Genomic DNA, 20,065 nt, shown 5'->3' with positions numbered 1-20,065 from the left:
GGGTGTGGGTGGAAGGAGCTGGAAACGCCGGCAGGGGCTCCATCATCTGGCTCCATCATCCTGATCCCACTCCCGTTGTCCTCCGGCATCTTGCTTCAACATTGTCCCTTTTGAATTCTTTTTTGATATATTTTCTTCCAGCCCATAGCCATGCTCCACTATTTCTTACACACACACACACACACACACACACACACACACAACTTGACTCCACTCTACTTTAAGTTCCTACCTTACGGTCCTTTGTACCTAGTTTCCCAAAAGATCAGTTTGTCTCACGTTCTTTACTCTACCACCTCCCATTCTCTCCATCCCATTGCAGAGAAAGAAAACGAGAAGCGATGTGTTTGGGCACGCAATTCAACTTTTAAACTTTTAAATTTAAAACCTGAGTCAACTTTTTTGAGTTCACCCGACTGTGAATTTTAAAGAGTACCATTTCCTCTTTTTTGTTCTTACTTATTTGCAGCTCGTGTAGGCTCCGTTCCTCCCTGAATATATTTTAATTTACTTAATACAAGTCTGTCCTCTTTTCCCTGCCCAATTATGTAAGGTCGGTGGCTCATTTAATTCCAAGGCCCTGTGCATGCCCATTTGAGGCTAAGGCTGAAACAGGAACCCATTTTCCTTTTTTCTCAGAGAAGAAATGTGCGATAATGGGGAACCAGAAGAAGAAGACAAAAGCGGTGATTCACACTGTCAGGGGACTTGCCCTGAGGGCGGCGTGCGCCTATCTGTGTGGAGGTCATTCTGCCCTTCCAGCCATTTCACAAATATTTGATAGGGGTTACTATGTGCCAGGCACGGAGGATACTAAGATGAAAGCTGTATTTCCTGAATTCACGGGTTCACAGTCTAGGGAGATAGACCTAAATGTCAGAGATTGCAATTTAGTAATTGACTAGGGGGCAGGAGAGAAGAATGCAGAGAACACCAAGTGAAAAGAGCCTGTGAGGTAGTCTTGGGCAGATGAGGTATTTTGAAGACCAAATAGAAGCCCACCAGGCAGCTGCAGGGGGAAGGGTATTCCAGGCAGAGGGAACAAGAGGTCTAAATGCAGAGAGATAGAAGGTGGTGCATTCAGGGAACTGCGGTTGGTTTTATTGCTTATTGTGGCTGGAACTTAGGGTAAAGAAGTAGCCAGAGGCTGTATAATGAAGGCCCATGCATAAGAAACTGATTTCTATCCTTCAGTAGGAGCCACTGAGGGGTGTTAATTGGGGCAGTAATGTGACTAGAAATGTTTATACCTGATAACTGCAAGCCGCCCTTTCCCTACCTTACCTTTAATATCTCTCCCTAATCTTTGCACTCAGATTCTTATTCTTTGTTAAGATACATTTTTTTTTATTTGTCTTTTCCCCAACCCCACCCAATCTTACCATTCTTCTGGTTCTCTTGTCTAATGACTAGGTTCTTCCATCCTTCCCTCTCTAGGCCAGATCATTCCCTTTCTCATCGGCCACATCAGAGTTTGTGATTCTAAATCTTTTCTATTTCTCACAATCATTTCCCCTTCTCCTGGATAGGTTTTTTGATTTTGCTTAAGCGCTCATTGTCTCCGTTCTGGGTTAATGCAGTAACCACTGAGCTGGCCTCTTGGCCTTAATCTTCTTCATAACTCTGCCAGTGTGAGCCCTGCAAAATGAGAATCTGATCGTCTTAAATCCCCGGTGAAAAGCACCACTCCTCAGAAAGTAGATACCCACAGCCTCTGCTGAGTCGGCTGACAGAGCGTTGGTTGAGGGTGGGGAGACAATCAGACCCCACCTCTCCTAGGAAACTGGAAATGGACCTCAGAGCCACGAGCCAGTCAGTCTCTGTGGATAGCTGAACGGAGCACTGAGAAAAAAACAAGTTCTGGGCAGCCATGGTTAACCTGTTTATAAGTGGAACAAGAAAAATTGTTCTGCAGAGAGATGTACAGTGAGAAGGGAAGATAAGAGATCATATGGCCCCAGAGAGTGTGTGTGGGGGGGACTCAGTGATGGGGTAGGTCTGTGCCCCGGTTTGGAAGGTGTGTGTTCAGTTCCTGGCACCACGTCTTCCTGAGCCCTGTCTGCATATCCTGACTTTGAGTTGATGCTGATATTTCTCTAACCACCCCACCCCCACAATAAAAATCAAACAAACTTCTGTTTCCCACAACTGAAAACCCTTAAGTGAAAGACTGATGGAACCCAATCATATTTAGGCTTCTCTGACCCTGAAATTTATAGTTTCTTCATGTCTAGTCATTTGCCCAAGTATCACAGATTCAAGTGCTACCTTGGATTGAAGCAGATCCGACTTCCCATTGTCCTCTTTTACCTCTCCACGATTGTGGCCTAGAACGGAATCTCACAGCGTGGGGTAGGCTTTTAATGTTCCTGGGAATCTGTCATCATAATGGGTGGCTGTCACTGCCACACAGCATTGATGATGTCAGGGGTTTGGGGTATCTCCATAGAAGTCACAATTTCAGGGAACCTTGGATATACATTCATTCAAGATTAATCTAATGCCTTCTATTTGACAGAACAGTGTTTTGCATGGAAGACACAGAGAAAATGAAATACGGTTCTTGACCTCAAAGGACTGTCAGACTGTTAGAGCACAGATAAAAGTTTTAAAAAATAGTGTTCATTTTACTGCTGATGAAACCAAGACCTAGAAGATGTGATTTAATCAAAGACTTAATGCTAATCCTTTTGTCCTTTCCATGCTGAATATATATCCTGTTTGGGCACTAAATTATTCTAGATCTTTTGGCCCAGTTGGAATAGGCAGTGGTGGAAAATTAGAGGCTTGCGTTATTGACTGCAAAGAGAATTGGAATCTGGCATTCTTGGAAATTACATAAATGCTCAGCATGCTGGCCGTTAGTCCTGCTTTGGGAAATAACAAATTAAGTCCTATGAGGTCACTGTATTTAGTGAAAATGAAATAAATATGCAAAATATTTTTAAAATTGCCTAATCCGTTGATTTCTGGTAAGAGTAAAATGCAATAACTAGGTCAACAGCACTTGTTATCCTGAACGCATTGATTTTTGTAAACTCTGGACAACGTATATTACAAAAGGGAAGCAAAGTGTCTGTAGACAAGGAATGCCTTGAAAGTCCTGATACTAGCTAGGCCCAAAAGTGAGATGGCCAGGGGTGAAAGGACAGACAGGAGGGAGGCACTTTGGAAGTATATCCGCTTTGCTGTTTGATGTCATGACGAAGCTGGTGGCACGGCCACCCATGCTTTAGGAGTTGGCAGGGCTGTCCTGAGGAGCCAACTTAGCTGGAGAAATGAAATTGGCCTTGAGAAGAGGCAAGGTCAAGGTGGAGAGTAACTTTGTGCATCAGACTTGAAGGAGACAGTGAACAGGTGTGCAATGTGCAGGAAAAGGAGCAATACAGCTCGTGATGCAAGCACTACTCAGGGAACTATTCAGGGCTGAGTCTAGGGGTCGTGTATGCATCCGGTTGGGGGTCCGTAAAGAAGCCTTCCGATGCTGACACTGGGCGAGAAAGCAAGGACGCAGGGCTGGGGGAGCTCCCATCCCTGAATGTATCCTAGAAGCATAGGAATTCCATTTTGTCTTTATGATTCACATAGAGTGGACCCACAATGTCTCTGAATTGTAAGAGACTGAAGTTAAAAAATTTGAGGTGGGCTGAAATCCTGAAACATAACATTTTAACCACCGTATCTGAAACCCCTGTTTTTTGTTTTTGTTTTGCCAGTCACTGGACTTTCTGTTCTACATAGGTTACTTCATTTAATCTTGGCAATAATTCTATACTGATTGGATTCTTTCAAAATATAAGGAATATATTGTTTACAGGATATTGGGTGTTTAAATGATTAAAAGTTTAATAGAAAAAAATTTCAAACTTAAACTAAACTTAGAAAAACTGATACAGTGAAACCTTTGTACTTATCATAATTTTTACATTAATTAGTGCACAGCTGCTCTTATTCTGTCTACACCCTTTCTTATTTCCTACCCTATAATTGGATTATATTGAAGCAAATATTATATAGCATATTACATCAAGAATTTAAAAAATAACCTAAAAATGTACTTAATATGAAATATCCAGTCAATATTCAAATTTATCTCCCTCTCTCACACATCCTTACACACACACACACACACACACACACACAATTTTGGTTTGTTTGAATCAGCATCTGCAGACGGTCCATACATTGATTTGGTTGTTATATCTCTTAAATATCTTTGTACCTTTAAGTTCTTCTCCTTGTTTTATATCCTTGAAGAAAACTGAGTCGTTTGACCTATAGAGGTTTCCATACTCTGAGTGTTACTGGTTGCATCCCACTGTATCACAAAGCATGTGCCTCTAGCCCCTCCATTTTCTTTTAATCAGTATTTACAGCTAAATCTTCATATGACTCAGATTCATAATTTTTTTTAAAAACAAAAACCACTTCATAGGTGGTGTTGTGTACTTCCGTCAGGAAGCAATAATAATAATAATGCCTGGTTTCTCTGTTGTGACGTTAGTCAACATTGATGTTCATTGCCTATATCCTTAAGTCAGGAATTTGCAAATGGGTATTATTGTATCATTTCTCCTTTATTTGTCAGCTGAAATACCTCCATAGAAGGAAAATTTCCTTCAACATCTGATTGCTTTAGAGTTCAGTACATGTAGAAAAGGCAGAACAAAGTGCTTGATTATTTCCCTTTAATTACATTTTTTAGAATAATAAATTAGTTCTTAGTATCCTACAAGATGGAAAATAAGTAGTGTGTGTGTGTGTGTGTGTGTGTGTGTGTGTGTATTAATTCAATGGATTTAAATATAGTTGATATATTTTAATACATTGGAATTACTGTTATTGTTGATGCTCAAATTATCTCATCTTTAGCCAACAGGATTCTCTTTAAATTGTCCCCTGCGTAAGTTCTGACATGACCTTAGTAGTCTGTGTTGACTTCCACGCTTTTGGAATGTAAAGATATTGCAGAGTCATCTTGTAGATTTCTGGCCCAGATCTATCATCTGCCATTTCTCCAAAGAGGTCTGCTTTCTTTTAGTGAGAATGGTATTTAGAGGCCATAATTTAGATATTAGGTTGCTCAGAGTTCCTGGGTTGGTTATTGTTTCCAGGTCTTAACAATAGAAAGAGCTAGGAAAGACAGTTTTTAAAGAAAGTATATCATGAGGCCATACCAATGTTTCAAATTCAAATTTAGAGATTGCTTTTAATTTCATTTTAATTTAATATTGTTTTGTAATTTTATAAAACTTCTACATGATTCAAAATCCAAATTATGAAATAGGAATATATAGAAAAGTTTAACCTTCTAATTTTCTGTCCCCACTCTGTTCCCTTTTCCCCATTTTATTTATTACATACCTTATTCTTCCATTTTTTTAAAACATAAGAAATATATACAGTCAACACTCATTAATCACAGTTTCCATATTTGCAAATTTGCCTACATGCTAAAATGTATTTGTAACCCCAAATCAATACTTGCAGCAGCATTCATGGTCATTCATGGACATGTGTAGAACATTGGAAAATTTGAGTCACTTTAAAGTGATTTACACGTTCCTAGCGGAGGTTGAGCAAAGAATGCTCTGCCTTCCTGTTTCAGCTCTCATATATAAATAAGTGTCCTTTTTACAGTGTATTTAGGGCTGCACTTTGGTGCTTTTCACATGTTGGTGCTTTTTGTTTGTGATTTCACTGTGTAAAACGGCCCTTGGCACACTGCTGAACTGATTCTAAGAGGAAGAAGACGCTGATATGCCTTACAGAGAAAACACATGTGAGGGAGAAGCTCTCATTCAGGCATGAGTTATAGCAGTGGTTGTTGTGAGTTAAATGTTGATGAGTTAACAATATAGATAAATAAGATGTCTTTAAGTAGAAACACATAAAATAAGGTTATATGTTGATTAGTTGACAAAAATATTATGACCAGAAATTTGCAGGCACCTAACCCTATCTTTGCCTTTGGAGCAATGGCTCAATATTTGTTAATTCAGTGCTCATGGTGATGTTATAGAATATAGGTTTCACAAATAATAAGAATAATGAGAATTGAATGTGTGTGTGTGTGTGTGTGTGTGTGTGTGTGTGTGTGTGTACTTGGCACTCTCCATTTTTAAGATAAACAGTAGCACGCCATGCATGTTCTTCTTTATCTCCCCCCCCACACACACACACTTAACATTAAGTCTTACTGATCATTTCATGGCAGTACATAGAAGCATCACTTATTAAGACAAATAGATACCATTGTGTGTATGTACCACAGTTATTCAACAAGTCCTCTATCGGTAGACGCTTAAGTTATTTTCAGTTAATTTTTTACTAGTTAAAATGACATACATAGGCTTGTGGATACATCTTTTTTATCCTTTTGCTAGTGTATCCTTGCGTAGATCCTTAGGAGTGAGATTGCTGTGACAAACAATAAATACATATGTAATTTTGCTAGATATTGTGAAATTCCCCTGCCTAGAGGTTGTATTATTTTGTTTTCCCACCAGCAGAGAAGTACCCATTTCCCCATAGCTTTGATCAAAGATTCTTATCAAACTTTTAAATGTTTGCCAATCTGATCAGAGAGAAATAAAATCACAGTTTGGTTTTAATTTGCATTTCCCTTGTTATCATATGAGTGAGGGGGAGTGTCTTTTCATATATTTAAAGGTCATTTGCTTTTGTTGTTGTTGGTCGTATCTCTAGCATTGGGGGTTTATTTCAAAGACACATGGGCAAATTAGAAAGGCTGCCAACCAGACTGAAGACATGGAACATTGTTTGTCACCACATATAATTCAGCAGCAGCATCATGAGTCTGTCAGCAGCTCTGAGCACCCCCAAAGACAATTTGAGAAGTTTTCTGAGCTCATGACACAGCAATTCCATCTCTGTTTTTTCTCTCAACTAGCTTCTTTTTCTTTCATTCCTGACTCATTTTCCCTTTCTTCTCAACCTGTTTCTTAGCTTAACTCATGGCTTTTACTTACTCATTAGTCATGTTACCACATGGCTTCTGCCTTTGGTTTTTTCTTTACCTCTCTCTGCTTCTGCCAATATTACTCTCTGCTCACATTTTTTTTTTTTTTTTTTTCACATTTGACATTAAAAATTTCCAAGTGGATTTAATAGATTGGATTAGCCAGTAACCGTTGAGTATAAAGTATCTTTGTTGGGCGAAGCTTTTGACTAGGCTGCTGGCCAATCTATACAAAGTTTCCTTTGGGTCAGGTACACATCCTTAGTTCAGGAGGTCACATGGTTAGAGCCTGAGGTTATATGATACAAAGCATGGAAACCTACAGGTAAAGAGGTTCTCAGAAGAAAAGATGTATGCAAGGCTTCTCATAGTTTTTCTTGGATATCCGATATAAACACTAAGAGGAAGAGTATTATGGAATTAACATGTCCATTTTACAGATGAGGAAACTGAGGCTTAGAGACGTTTAGTAATTTTCCCAGTCACATGGCCTAGTGAAATCAAAGATATGTGTTTCAAAGCCAAGATTCCGTCCTATGAGTTGAGTACAAGACATTTTGATCCTGTTGTATTGACTCTTATTTGGACTTTATGGGTATTTTGATCTGGCTATTTTGACCTTGAGCATATTTAACCTTCACAGTAAAAACAAATTAATATCTAAATGAAGATCATGCCTTAGTGATGAATGTCTATTGAAAACACATTTTTTTTTTTTTTTTTTTTTGCAGGACCCTACATTAATTCAACTTACTTCCTTGATCAATTTTTTTTGATATGTTGAAATTAAATGAGTTTCAGTTTTACTTTTATTTTACTAATGTTGATCTGGATTAATTCTTTCTGTGTATATTTTAAATAAACTTTGATGTAGCCATTAGTTTTTGTCATTGTCATTTGTTTTGCTATTGAAAAATTTTATTGATTATAGTTGCTTCCATTTCTTGTCCTCTTTGGCCTTTATACGTATTAAATTCAATTTTCCCAGATAAAATTTTTTAGATGTCAATTTTGCAAGAAGATTTGATTTTTTTTCTAGTTTTACTGAGTGCAGTTTTAGCTTTTGACAATTTTATTTTTGTTGTTCATTATTTCTTCAAAACAGGTTCCCCCCCCCAGGTCATTTTTTTTTCCTTTGTATATTACATATGCTCAATAATGCATTTTTTTCTTCAGTTATTTTTTGCCTATAACAATTTTTTGCCTGTAGGAGTTTCATTGTCATCAGATTCACTGCTGTATTTTGTGTCAATTCGTTCTATCAGTAAGCTTTTATGAATTGGAAAAGATACTGAAGAATTTTATTACTTTCTTAGAACAAAGCAAAGCGTACACAAAGGGCAAAGGCATAAGATTTGAGTGTGTGGCAGGTTAAAATATTTATAGAGCCAGGAGCTGGGATTGTATAAGCAGTATTTTGTCTTCAACCTCAGCTACCTCCAGGACACCTACTATTTCTTCCTCACCTTCAGGCGTGGTTTGGGGCATCAGGTTAAGGAACAGGCACTTTGCCCTACAAGGCAGTAATGGACAGGAGGAGAGGTTACCCTGAATTTGTGAGATTGGAAAAAACCATGTAAGCAAAATAGTTCTCCAGGCCCTACTTGTCTCTGTCAGGGAGACAAGCTGTTCCTTTCCTGACCTTGGCTCTCAAGGTCCCCAGGCGGCCTTGGGGCTGGGGCCGGGATGGAAAGGAATGACCTTTCATCCTCCTCTGGGTCCATCCAAGTTCCTCTAGGCTTGGAAAGGCTCCCAGGCCTTTCTCAGTTTCCCGACAGAACAAAGGCTCCCTGTAGGCTTTGCTTGTCTGAATTCCAGGGGCCATGTGTCAATTAAAGTACTTGGAAGTCACAGTCAGTCAGTTGTCTCCCCAACACATCTAACTTCAACTCTCCAAACTATTGCATTAGGTTCAATCCAGTCCATGGTTGTTAAGACCTTGGTATCCAGTGGGATATTTATTATTAATAAGACCATAGAAACATGGCTAAGAACCAGACAAAACAAATAAAAACCACCATATACTTGCAGTCAATTTTTATTATGAACTGAGCACCAAATCCCATGACTCTAGCCTTGGCATTCTCTGGAGATAAGGTATTCCATGGCCTTGTCCTGAGGTGACCCTCCCTGTGTGTATGTTTCGTGGGTTATACTCAGCAAAGGCCCATGTGTAACCCTCTTGCTGATGCCCCACAGTTACCCTGAGGGCCTCATGGATGGCCAATATTTATTGTAAAACCAAGCATCTTTCTACGTTCTGTTATCCATGGAAACATGGTATTTACCACATTGATCACAACAACATCAACAGAAAAAATGAACTTTTTCACAATTTGCTTCCTAAAACTTTTGATTTCCCTTTCCAACCTGTTTTCCAAACTGCTCCTGATCTCAGTTCAAAATCTCTCACTCTGCATATGAACATCATCCTTAATAATGCTGATTATTATTATGTCTACTGATGTTTGTTTTCCCCATAGCTACACCTCAGATTATCCCACGGGGTTATGGGCTTGGGATGGCTCCTGGGAAAGGTTTCTCATATTTCTGTTTGGCTCCTGGAACATTTTGAATGCCAGTGTCCCCTGCTGGGTTTGCCCCAGACTTTGAATTGGAACCAGAGAGAATGGAAGGAATGTTTACTACTTATCCATCTCTCCGCCTTCCACTGATGGTTCTCTGCTTTAGCCTTCAGGCAGAACGAGGTGAGTATCTTTCTGAATCCCGCAGCCTCAGAGGAAATAGTGTCAGTGGATCTGACTGGTCACGAGGTCTAGTAGGGTCCTACGGTGTTGGACTAGGCTACTTTCTCCTCAGCCTCTGTACTCTTGAGGGATCTGTCCAAAGTCACCCAGCTAACCTGTACTCACTGTTCCCAAAGAAAGAGCTACAAGGGGCTGTTGATGCATGTTGTAAACCCGGATTGAGGGCTTGTGCTATCCATGTCACCACTGAGGAAATGTGCTAGGCTAACTGAAGCGAGAACTGAATGCTCTTCAGCTCTCTGACCACCACAGTGCCTGGCAGCCACTCAGTAAATATCACGTGAACTTAACAGGATATGATTTATAATTTGTAAGTCCATGTTCAAATGATCAATAGAAACTATATTGCTTATATACAATATAGACACGGATGTGCATATATAGGACTTGCGTAGTAATGTATGGTTTGGCAACCCTTTTACACCTAATATCTCACAGAAATCAGTAGCCCTGGTATCGTTTTTGGTAGGCCTATTGGAAAGTATGTCATCTTTGGGATCAGGAGGACATATATTTGAATCCCTCTCTACCACTTGCTAGCTGTCTGCCGCAATAAAATAAAGGTAATAAAACGTATTCTGCTGGACACTTATGTAGATTGAGTGTAATAACGTAGGGACTTTCTCTTCTCTTACAGGCAGTTGATAAACAGGGTCCATTACTATTTCACAGCTATTATCCCATTTGGTTTTCACCTTCTTTACATCAAAGAAGTAAGAAATTAAATTTCCTCCCACAATGAAACATGAGCAAGAATTTAATGACTTGCGACATTCAGCTTTTGAGGGGACCCAGACCAGCTGACTTCTAATCACTTGCTTTCTAGCAAACATGATTTCAGCCAGAGGAGTGGAGGTGCACTTTCCAGCCATACCACTCACTATCTGGGAGGTTGTGGATAAATTCCTTTGTACTTTTGTGTCTTGTTTTCCTAATCCCTAAAACTGGGGTAACAATAACATATATCTTATGAGATTGTTTTAAGGACCAACTTCCGTTATTTAAAGCAGTGGTTCTTATCCAGGAAATACATAAGAATCATCTGGGAAACTTATGTTTACCCTTCCTACACCTCAGAGTATCCCACGGGATTGTGGGCTTGGGATGCCTCCTGGGAAAAGCCTCTCTTACTTCTGTCTGGCTCCTGGAACCCTTTAAATGCTGTGCCCCCTTGAGGTTTGGAGGTGCAAATAGGGCTCACCCTGGAGATTTGGAGGTGTAAATAGGCATATATGCTTTGGTAAAGCCTGCTCAGGCCATTCTGATGCACTCCAATCCACTCCAAACTCCTGCAGAAGACAAAACTTCTGCTTTTAACTATAAAATTCCCCATAAATGTGAATGAGTATTAGTATTCTTAACAAGTCGACATTTCATTGAGCCCTTAAAATGCTTATAAAGCTGTTGTGTTGTGGAGGAAAGAACAACAATCTCTTGAGTCAGCAGTTATGGAACAAATCCAAACTGTAAATTTCCAGCTGCGGGGCCCTATGCAGGTTATATAACCGCCCTGAGAATCATCCGCCTCAGTGGGAAAACAGGGTGGACTACTGCTCGGGATGAAATAAGGAAACTGATGTAACGACTATCTTTAAACCAAAAGGACTTCCTTAAGTTGAGGAAATGGAAGCACACGGAGCGTAAGATATTTGTCCAAAATCAGGCTGTTTCTGTACAAGTGGCAGAACTGGAATTTGAACCCAGGTGCAGCGGACTCCACAGTTAACAGCTCTTATAGTCTGCACTGTCCTTCCTGCACTCAATAATTATTTATTGGGTGCCTACTAAGTGCAAGATACACTTCTAGGAACCTGAGGTATACCAGGGAATAAAACTCCCTTCTCTCATGGAGCTTTGACATTAGAAGGTGATAAGTGTCATAGAAAGAAATTAACAACGGGTACCTTGTATAGATAGAGATCAGGAATGTGGAGATGGAGGTGGGGGCCAGCTTGCCTTTTATCCTCCCCTTCACCTTTTGTCACCCGTCCTGGCACCCCCTCCCCTCTGGCAGCCATCAGCTTGATCTCAGTTTCTATGAGTCTGTTTTTGTTTTGTTTTGTTTTGTTTTTGCTTATTTTTTGTTGTTTTTTAAATTCCACATATAATGAAACCATACAGTATTTGTCTTCTCTGTCTGACTTATTTCACTTAGCATAATATCCTCTAGGTCCATCCATGTTGTCACAAATGGCAAGATTTTATTCTTTTTTTATTGTTGAGTAATATTCCATTGTATATATGTGCCACATCTTCTTTATTCATCTATTGATGGACACTTAGTTTGTTTCCATATCTTGGGTATTGTAGATAATACTGCAGTGAACATAGGAATGCACATATCTTTTCAAATTAGTGTTTTCAGTTGCCTTTTTAATTAGGGTGATCAGATGGGGCTTCACCGAGAAGGAGACTTTTAAGCAAAGGCTTGAAGGAGGTAAAGGAAATAGTTGTGCAATTTTCTGGAGGAAGACGGTTCCAGGCAAAAGGCCCGGCCAGTACGATACCCCTGAGGTGACAGCAGGCCTGGCATGTTCATGAACTAGACAGAGCCCCGAGTGGTGCAGGTGGAGTGAGGGTGGGGCAGAGAAGTACCAGATGATGACCCAGAGACTGCAGGTGGCAGAGTGCAGGCCACTGCACGGCTTTCAAGGGTCTTCGCTTTTCACCTTGGAGTGACATAGGAGCCACTGAAGGATTCTGGGCAGAGGATTGACTTGACGTCGCTTATGCTAAGTGAATCAAAAATGTCAAACTCATAGAAACAGTAGAGTGGTGATTGACAGGGGCTGAGGGGAGGAGGAAATGGGGAGTATCTCATCCACGGGTATAAAAGTTCAGTTATGCAAGATGCTGAACACAAAAGAAAGAATATGTTTAACATGATACCTGGCACTTAGTAAAGGCTCAATGTGGCCATAGTATGACAGTCCCGTGCTGCTCCATGACGGCGATGTGCTCTGAGACGTCACTGCTAGGCGATCTCGCCCTGTGCCAGCCTCGCCGTGGACTTCCACACACACCGACTGCTACTGTAATTGTATGTGCTCTGTTGTTACAGGGCTGGCAGCACACCAGGTGTGTTTACCCAGCCTCACCGCACACGTGAGTGTAATGTGTTGGGTTGCGAAAGCACCGCAGCTACGACATCACTAGGCAATAGGAACTTTTCAGCTGCCTTACAATCTTACGGGACCACCAGGGTATAGAGATATGGTCCACCAGTGACCAGAACACCGTTATGCGGCACGTGACTACGATTATTGAAGCTTGTGGTGATAGTGCCTCACTCAGAGTGTGTGGTTAGAGGGTGAAAGTGGGAGATAATCATAGGCAGGACTGCAGTCAGTCCTACTCTTTGGGGTATCTCTGGACTCCCCTAGATTTCTCCTTGTCACAATTTGCATTTTGGCAGAAATGGAATTAATGGGAATCCATTCCTGGCTATACTAATACAGCAAAGAGAACATAATGAAATCCAAATGAACAAGAAAATGACAGCAAACTGTTGTGACATCTGGTGCATTTGCGTGTGCATGTGTGTGTGTTTGCATGTTTAATGTAAGTCACTGGTGTGGTGTCGGATAGTCCCCCTGGAGAAGCAGGGGGGACCACCCCAAATTTAGTTCAGATGTTGAGGCTGATGACACTGTATGCACACAGAGAATTTGAGAGAAAATTTAGTACTCACACAGGGGACTTTTGGACAGAGCTGAGCACATGTGGGTGGGTCCAGGTTGGCTTGGGCGAAGCGGAGGGAGTGGTTTTGGGCCTTTATAGTGGCTAAGGAGTAGGGCTGGAGAAAAGTGGCCCATGCAAGATTTAAATTTCCTGCTGGTACCAAAGGAGGAGGTGAGGTCACAGGCCTTCTTATCAGCCTGTCCAGATGTGGGGCCAAAGGGAAGGGAGGGTGAAGCCTAAAAGAAATCAGCAATCAAACATCTAAAATGAGGTCAGCCTCTCATACAACTGGTTACAAAGAAAATAAGAAATAAATACCACACAAAATGGTTTTAAAGTAGTGAATCACGGCCATAGTAAATCATTACTGATGTACAAATAATCAACAAAGGAACATAGAAACCCCAGTGGCCGGTATAGAGGATGACCAATACTTTCACCCCTCTGGCCTGAGAGATTTATGATCCCACAAAGAATGGTTGACAATCTGAATAACTTTTGAAATACTCAAAGCAAGAGATGGCATTGGCCCAAACGGAGTGTTAGTGCATGTGGAGGGAGTGGGTTTCATTCATTCGTCATATTAACTGAGTGCTTACGTTGTGCCAGGTCGTCTCGGGAGCCTGTGACATAACACTGAATAAGAGAAACAGTCCCTTTCTTGCTGGATAATTAAACAATTACTGGGCATGTTACTCTGAGTTTCTATTTTCTCATCCTTCAAAAAATGAGAATTGTTGACGTGGATAGAGACAAATGCAGGTGTGAGTAGTTGGCATATAGTAGGTGCTCAGGAAGAATTCGTTAGCTCGTCTGTCCGGAATGGGTCTGATGTGACCTGTCTTTATTTCCCAGGAGCATAGTTGACCCCAGGATTGCTCTGAGCCTGGAATAGTGACACGGTGCTGACTGTAAGTTGACTTCTTTGGTCCAGATACAGGTCCTGAAGGGAGGTGGGATGTACGCTATAGTCCCTGTTGAATCTCTTTTTAGAAACTTGAGCAAGTCTTCTGGGTTTTTCAGATGTTCTACCTTACTTTATTTCTTCTTCCCCAAAGGAAATGTGTGGGGTTTAGCTGTTGCCGTATGGCTCTCTGAGGGCACAGAGAACATCGTGAAGAAAGTAGAGTACTGGCTTTGAGTTCTGGCTCTGTTACTCTCCAACAGTGGGAAAGGGTTAAGACTTCTCTTGAGTTTGTTTTCTCACCTGCAAAATGGGCATAAATCAGGGGATGGTCCAGGTTTTGTAGGGGTTACAACTTTTACAATTTGGGGACCATGTTTAAGATAAAGAATGCAAAATTATGAATACAAAATTAGTTACAAAACTTGACATTAGAATGAGAAAAGAAGCCATCATAAACTACAAATTAAACACACACACACACACACAAATACCACAAACATCATATAATTTAGAAAAATAAAATGCTATCATTATTTAACTACCTGGCATGTGTCTATGATGCTCTTCTTCCTTACTTTTTGGCTTAATTACTGTTTGATTACCTTATGATAGGACAATGATTTTATAACATCTTTGTAGAGAGAAGAGATACTGCATTCTTCCCTCTTGCATGCTGACCAAAATTTTATTTTATTGCTAAGAGTATTGAGAGGTTTTTTCTTAGCTTCTCTAATAGTGTGTAAATTTGTAGGATTGTCAATTTTGGGAACCTATCAAGTTTAAAAAATATGTATATGTGAGCAGTATTCAAATATTCTTGTACAGTGCTTGTATAGTATTAATGTATTATCCAAGAATACTCTCTGAAATTAGAGTATTCTTTAAGCAGTTTATCATCAATGTTCTATGTTGTCATTGTCAACATGTCAATCAGCAAGAATATTCCAGTGCATTTATATTATTCCCTCCTCTTCATTAATTGGATTATCAAATAATCCAGGAGCCTATTTATTACTTCTATTTGGAATTTATCTCTTCCTTTTCAGGATTAACTACATTTGTTTGCAATCTGAATTATGTTTTTTGTTACAATTTCATTTCCGTGTCAGTATAATTTCCGTTGATTTTGTAGCTCATGTATTTCATGAACCTATTTGAATCTGCTCTCAGTTCCTTTATAAATCCATCGTGTCCTTTGGTCCTACAACCTCAGAGAGTTATTGGAGAAACTCGCATGGGGTGGTGTAAGCGAAGAGGCCTTGTAAATGGCAAAATGTTATGTTCTTATAAATTAATGTGATTCTTTCCTGTCCACCCCTCACACCCCTGGGTCTGCAGAGTTCAAGGGCTCCCACAGCAAGTGCACAGTGAGGGTCTATGAGTTGATTTCCTGGTTCCCTTTCTAAAAACTGGGAGGAGGTGTGGGGACAGAGTCCCAGAGAGCAGTTTTCAGGCTCTCGGCCTCACATGGAAAGGTGCTGGCTTGGGTAGTAGATGGCCATCAGCTGTGACTAGTTGGCCATCAGCTGTAACTAGTGAGCCATTGCCCACTGATATAACTGCCGTGGCTGAGCTAGCCAGCGCGGATCACAGTTAGCAAGGGGGTTGGTTGGTTGGCAGAGAAGCTATCAGCGGATTGCGGATCTGGTGGCTCCTGCTTCCTGTGTCTCCAACCCCGCCGCCTGCGAGAATATAGTGGTATGACTACCCTATCTATGGCTCCGTGGGTGTTCCTTTTTGGCCTCGCCATGTGCTGCATTCTTATGCGGGGAGCAGGTCTAGAGACCCCACATGCTACCCCGCACGACAGGAGGGAAGAGGATGGAAGTAGAGTCCTGGTTCTTTGTTGTCACTGTCAACTTGCCTCAGGTTTTCTCTCTAGGAACATCAGGATGAAGAATAACACTTAAGATTTTCTTTACAAGTTTGCTTTTGGCAAAAAAGAATACCAGAACTTCCATATTTCTGATCGGGAGTCTTGGATCAGGGCTTCAGAAGTTTCCCCTGTCCCTGCAGCCTGGGCGACAGGATCAAATGGAGGTTACTGCTGCCCCTCGCCCCTTCTTTACTTCAGGAAAAGTGGCCCTGGTAAGAGACCCGGGCTAGGCAGGCATGGCTCACCCCACATTTTCTCTGTTATTTCCAGCCAACAAAGTCTCCTATTGCCTGAAATCTTTTCAAGTGTACCTCAGGGCAGGCTTCCTGCACAGCGTGGACACTTCTGGAGCTTGGATTGAAGCAGAATCAAAAGCAATCTACCTTTAAGGTAGATTTTTCAATTTTTCTGTTTGAGAGCTCATCCGTCAGGGATAATTCTTTAGGGGAAAAAAAAAATCCATGAAGGAAATTCATTTCACTTGGTGATTCTTTTAAAATGAATATTGGAGCAGGTATACCCTTTAACATGTGCTGCAGCATTTGTGTTTGTTTTTCTAAGTGCAATTAATTAAGCCCTGGTGATTCCAGTGGGGTGTCTATGGAACAGAGTTATCACCTCCTCCTGAAAGTCTCCCCTGATTCCCCAGGGTGAGTTAGAAGCTTCTTTCTTTCCTCCCTCCTATACCCCATAACATTATAAGTTCAGCTCCATCACAGGACTCATCATGTTAGTGCTATCAATTGACTTGTCTGCTTCCTACACAAAATGCCAGTTCCCAAGGGCAGGAAACCGTGGTCTTTATCATCTCTCAGACTTTACTTCCTGTAGGCGCTCACTAAGTCTCCCACCTGGACTTACCCTCTTGTGGGTTCCTGGCACTTACCTGAACACAGCTGAGCTACAGAGTCCTCTGCACTCTGCCCTGGAGGCTCAGCTATTCCCAGGTAGGTCAACCCTGCCATAGGCACAATCTCTCCAGTCCCCCAAGCTAAGGCCCACGCCTGCTGATTCCTTCTGGTCTGGATGGCAGTGGCCCTGGCATGTTGGATGGAGCCCTCTGAAGAGAGGACGGTTGCCACCCATGGCAATGAAGGCAGATGAGCTGGCTTTGCTTGTGAGTTCAGATTCTTTGGTGCTAGAATAGTGCCTGGAGAGTGGACTTGCCTGGAGGGCAAGTTCTTGTCTATCATCCAACTAGTTGTTCATGTCGGGTCTCAACTTGAGGTTAAGGAAGCCTAAACTTCAGCAATCCTTTCCCAGGCCCAATGTAAGGTTTCCCAGGGAGAAGATCCTGAGAGCCTTGCTATGGGCTGCTCTTGGTCAGCCTGATTCCAGAAAGAAATGACAGCAAGCTGAGATGATGATAAATGGCTCTTAAAGGCAGAGGAAATTGGGTTTTGTGGAAAGTCATTTATTTTACCCCCTCCCTCAGCCACAAGTCAATAAAAACCACTCAATATTTCAACCAATTGAAGAAACAGCAAAAAAACCCAAGGACAATGTAGGAAAAGATACCTATCAATGAGGTATGGGTTCTTCCCAGTAGAAACATGGAGCAGGAAAGGTGAGCATTGATTTCTGATGAACTGTTAGAAGCTGTTCAGTAGGTGATATTTGGTTTCCAAGTGTCCCAGCTACGGCCCATCCCTGGATATAGACTTCTCCTGCCTCAGAGGGCAGAACCCCACTCACAGACCTAGTTCTATCTTCACTGTTACCCTGTGGGCCAGGCCATCCCCCATCTCCCTCCCAGATGATGGCCTTTGCCTTATCATGGGTCTCTCTTGCTTCCATTTGTGACCCTTCAACCCATCAGCCACTTGACAGCCAGAGCAATCTTTTTAAAACTATGAATTAGAACACATGACACTCAGCTACACATCGTTTGTTCTGCTACTTGTTAGTGCAATCGCTCTCCTACTCAAGAGCTATTTGCATATGGTCTTCCTCCCCCTTTCTCTTCACTGGACTCACTTCTTTGCCTCCTCAGGCCTGATATCCACATATTTTCAGTGTCTAGTTCTTTGTGTATATATTCAGGAAATATATGTTGACTGGACAAATGAATGAATAATTAAATATTATGAATTTACATGCTGAGCTGCTACTGGTCCATCCTGTAGTGGGTTGTGGCCATAATGAAGCATAATCAGCTGTCTTGGTTTGCCCAGGACTGTGGATTTCCTTAGACTTGGGACTTCCAGTGCTTCCCTTGGGCTAAGCTGGTCACCCAAGCATACAAACTCCTTTAATGTGGTATCCAACCCTTCTTGCAGTTTACAGTCTCACTAGTAATTGATATTAGAACCAAAATATCCAGTGTGAATAGCAGGAGCAAGAGTTGTGTTTCAGAAGAAAGTTACTGTAATTATTGGGTTGGAGTTGGGACAGGGAGGCAGGAGGGACAGCCAAAGGGGCTGGGTTAACTTCTTCCTCCTTGTTCTTCCGTCTTCCCTAAGCCTGGCTAAGAATGACTACTTATCTTCGTGTCCCGGATTAAATGTTACTCTCCCTGAGATGTCTTCCCTGAACTCCTCAAGAGTAGGTTCCGTTCTATTGTTTACTGCTCCTTCTACTTCAACTTTGTGACATCTTTCATACTTGAATGTATTGGTTTACTGTCTATACTCTCTAAGTCGTATGCTCCATAAAGGCTGGAATTGACTTTGTCATGACTTAGCTCTGATACCAGCAAAGTGCCTAGTCTATAGTACATATTAAGTAAATGCCTGTTGAATCAATTTCTCTTAACTGACCCCTCTTTCTGCAGAAGAGTAATGTTCCCATGACAGAGAGTGGCAGTTATATCTAGAAATATATGAGATGTCATTTCAGCACCAGGTAGCTAAGAGCTCAGGTATAGAAAAACTAGATAAAAAAAGTGGGTAGTCCTTTGAACTAACCCAACAGAAGTTAAGTTGTAATATAACTTTGAAATTAATTGGTAAATATTTATTTTGCACCATTCCTCTGTCCTTCTATGCATTGATTCAACAAACATTTGTTGAAGTCTTTCTAAGTGTCAAGCAATAGTCTAGAGGTTAGAGGCATAGGATGAATAGCATCTAGTCTCTGCCCTTGAACACTCTATGCTTAAATATTAATGAAGTACCTACTATGTGTTTAGCGTTATGCTGGAGCTGATGCTGTAACCATGAGAGATATTATTAAGATTCTTACAGTTCAGAGACACACAAACTACTCATTTCTTAGCAGGGTAATTAGAGCTATGACAACTGCAGGTACAAGGTGTACAAGATAAGGGTCTTAGAGTTCAACCAGGGGGTGTTGAGGGAAGACTTTCAAGAGGAGTGATGTTGAAGACTAAGCAAATTAAATAGACACTCACCAGTTAGGAAGGAAAATAAATGTGGTGTGAGAGAGCATGGTCCATCTAGAGAGGTAGATGTGGGACAAAGTGTATCTATAGGGAGACCTCAAGAGCTGGGCTTGAGGGGTAGCCAGACACCAGTGGGCCCTTCTGGTGAGAGTGAGTGGACCCATTCAGCTGGTGTGTAGGCAAGGAATGGAAAGTAGTAGGCACAAATATTGAAAATGTAGATCGGGGTTAGACCATGGTGGCCATGAATGCTGGGATGAGGAGTTTGGATTTCATTCCACTGGAATGGGACTATCTATGGAAGGATTTTGGCAGAGACGGACTCAGAGTTTATTCTGCGTGCTTTGACCTCCTCCTTCCCACACCCCCAACCAATCTCTCCACAGCCAGTGCTCACAGCATCCCCATCAAAACCAGAATCATTCTTGTTGCTCCTTATTTCTCCTTCCCATCTGTCGCACATGTGACTCCTCACTTCCCTCTAGTGTGAACTCTTCCAGGTGTCAAA

The sequence above is a fragment of the Rhinolophus sinicus genome, chromosome 14, assembly GCF_057876585.1.
Source record: "Rhinolophus sinicus isolate RSI-liver-muscle chromosome 14, RSI-T2T, whole genome shotgun sequence".
Taxonomy (NCBI): Eukaryota; Metazoa; Chordata; class Mammalia; order Chiroptera; family Rhinolophidae; genus Rhinolophus; species Rhinolophus sinicus.
The sequence above is the reverse complement of the archived record's forward strand: the minus strand, read 5'-3'. Positions refer to the sequence as shown.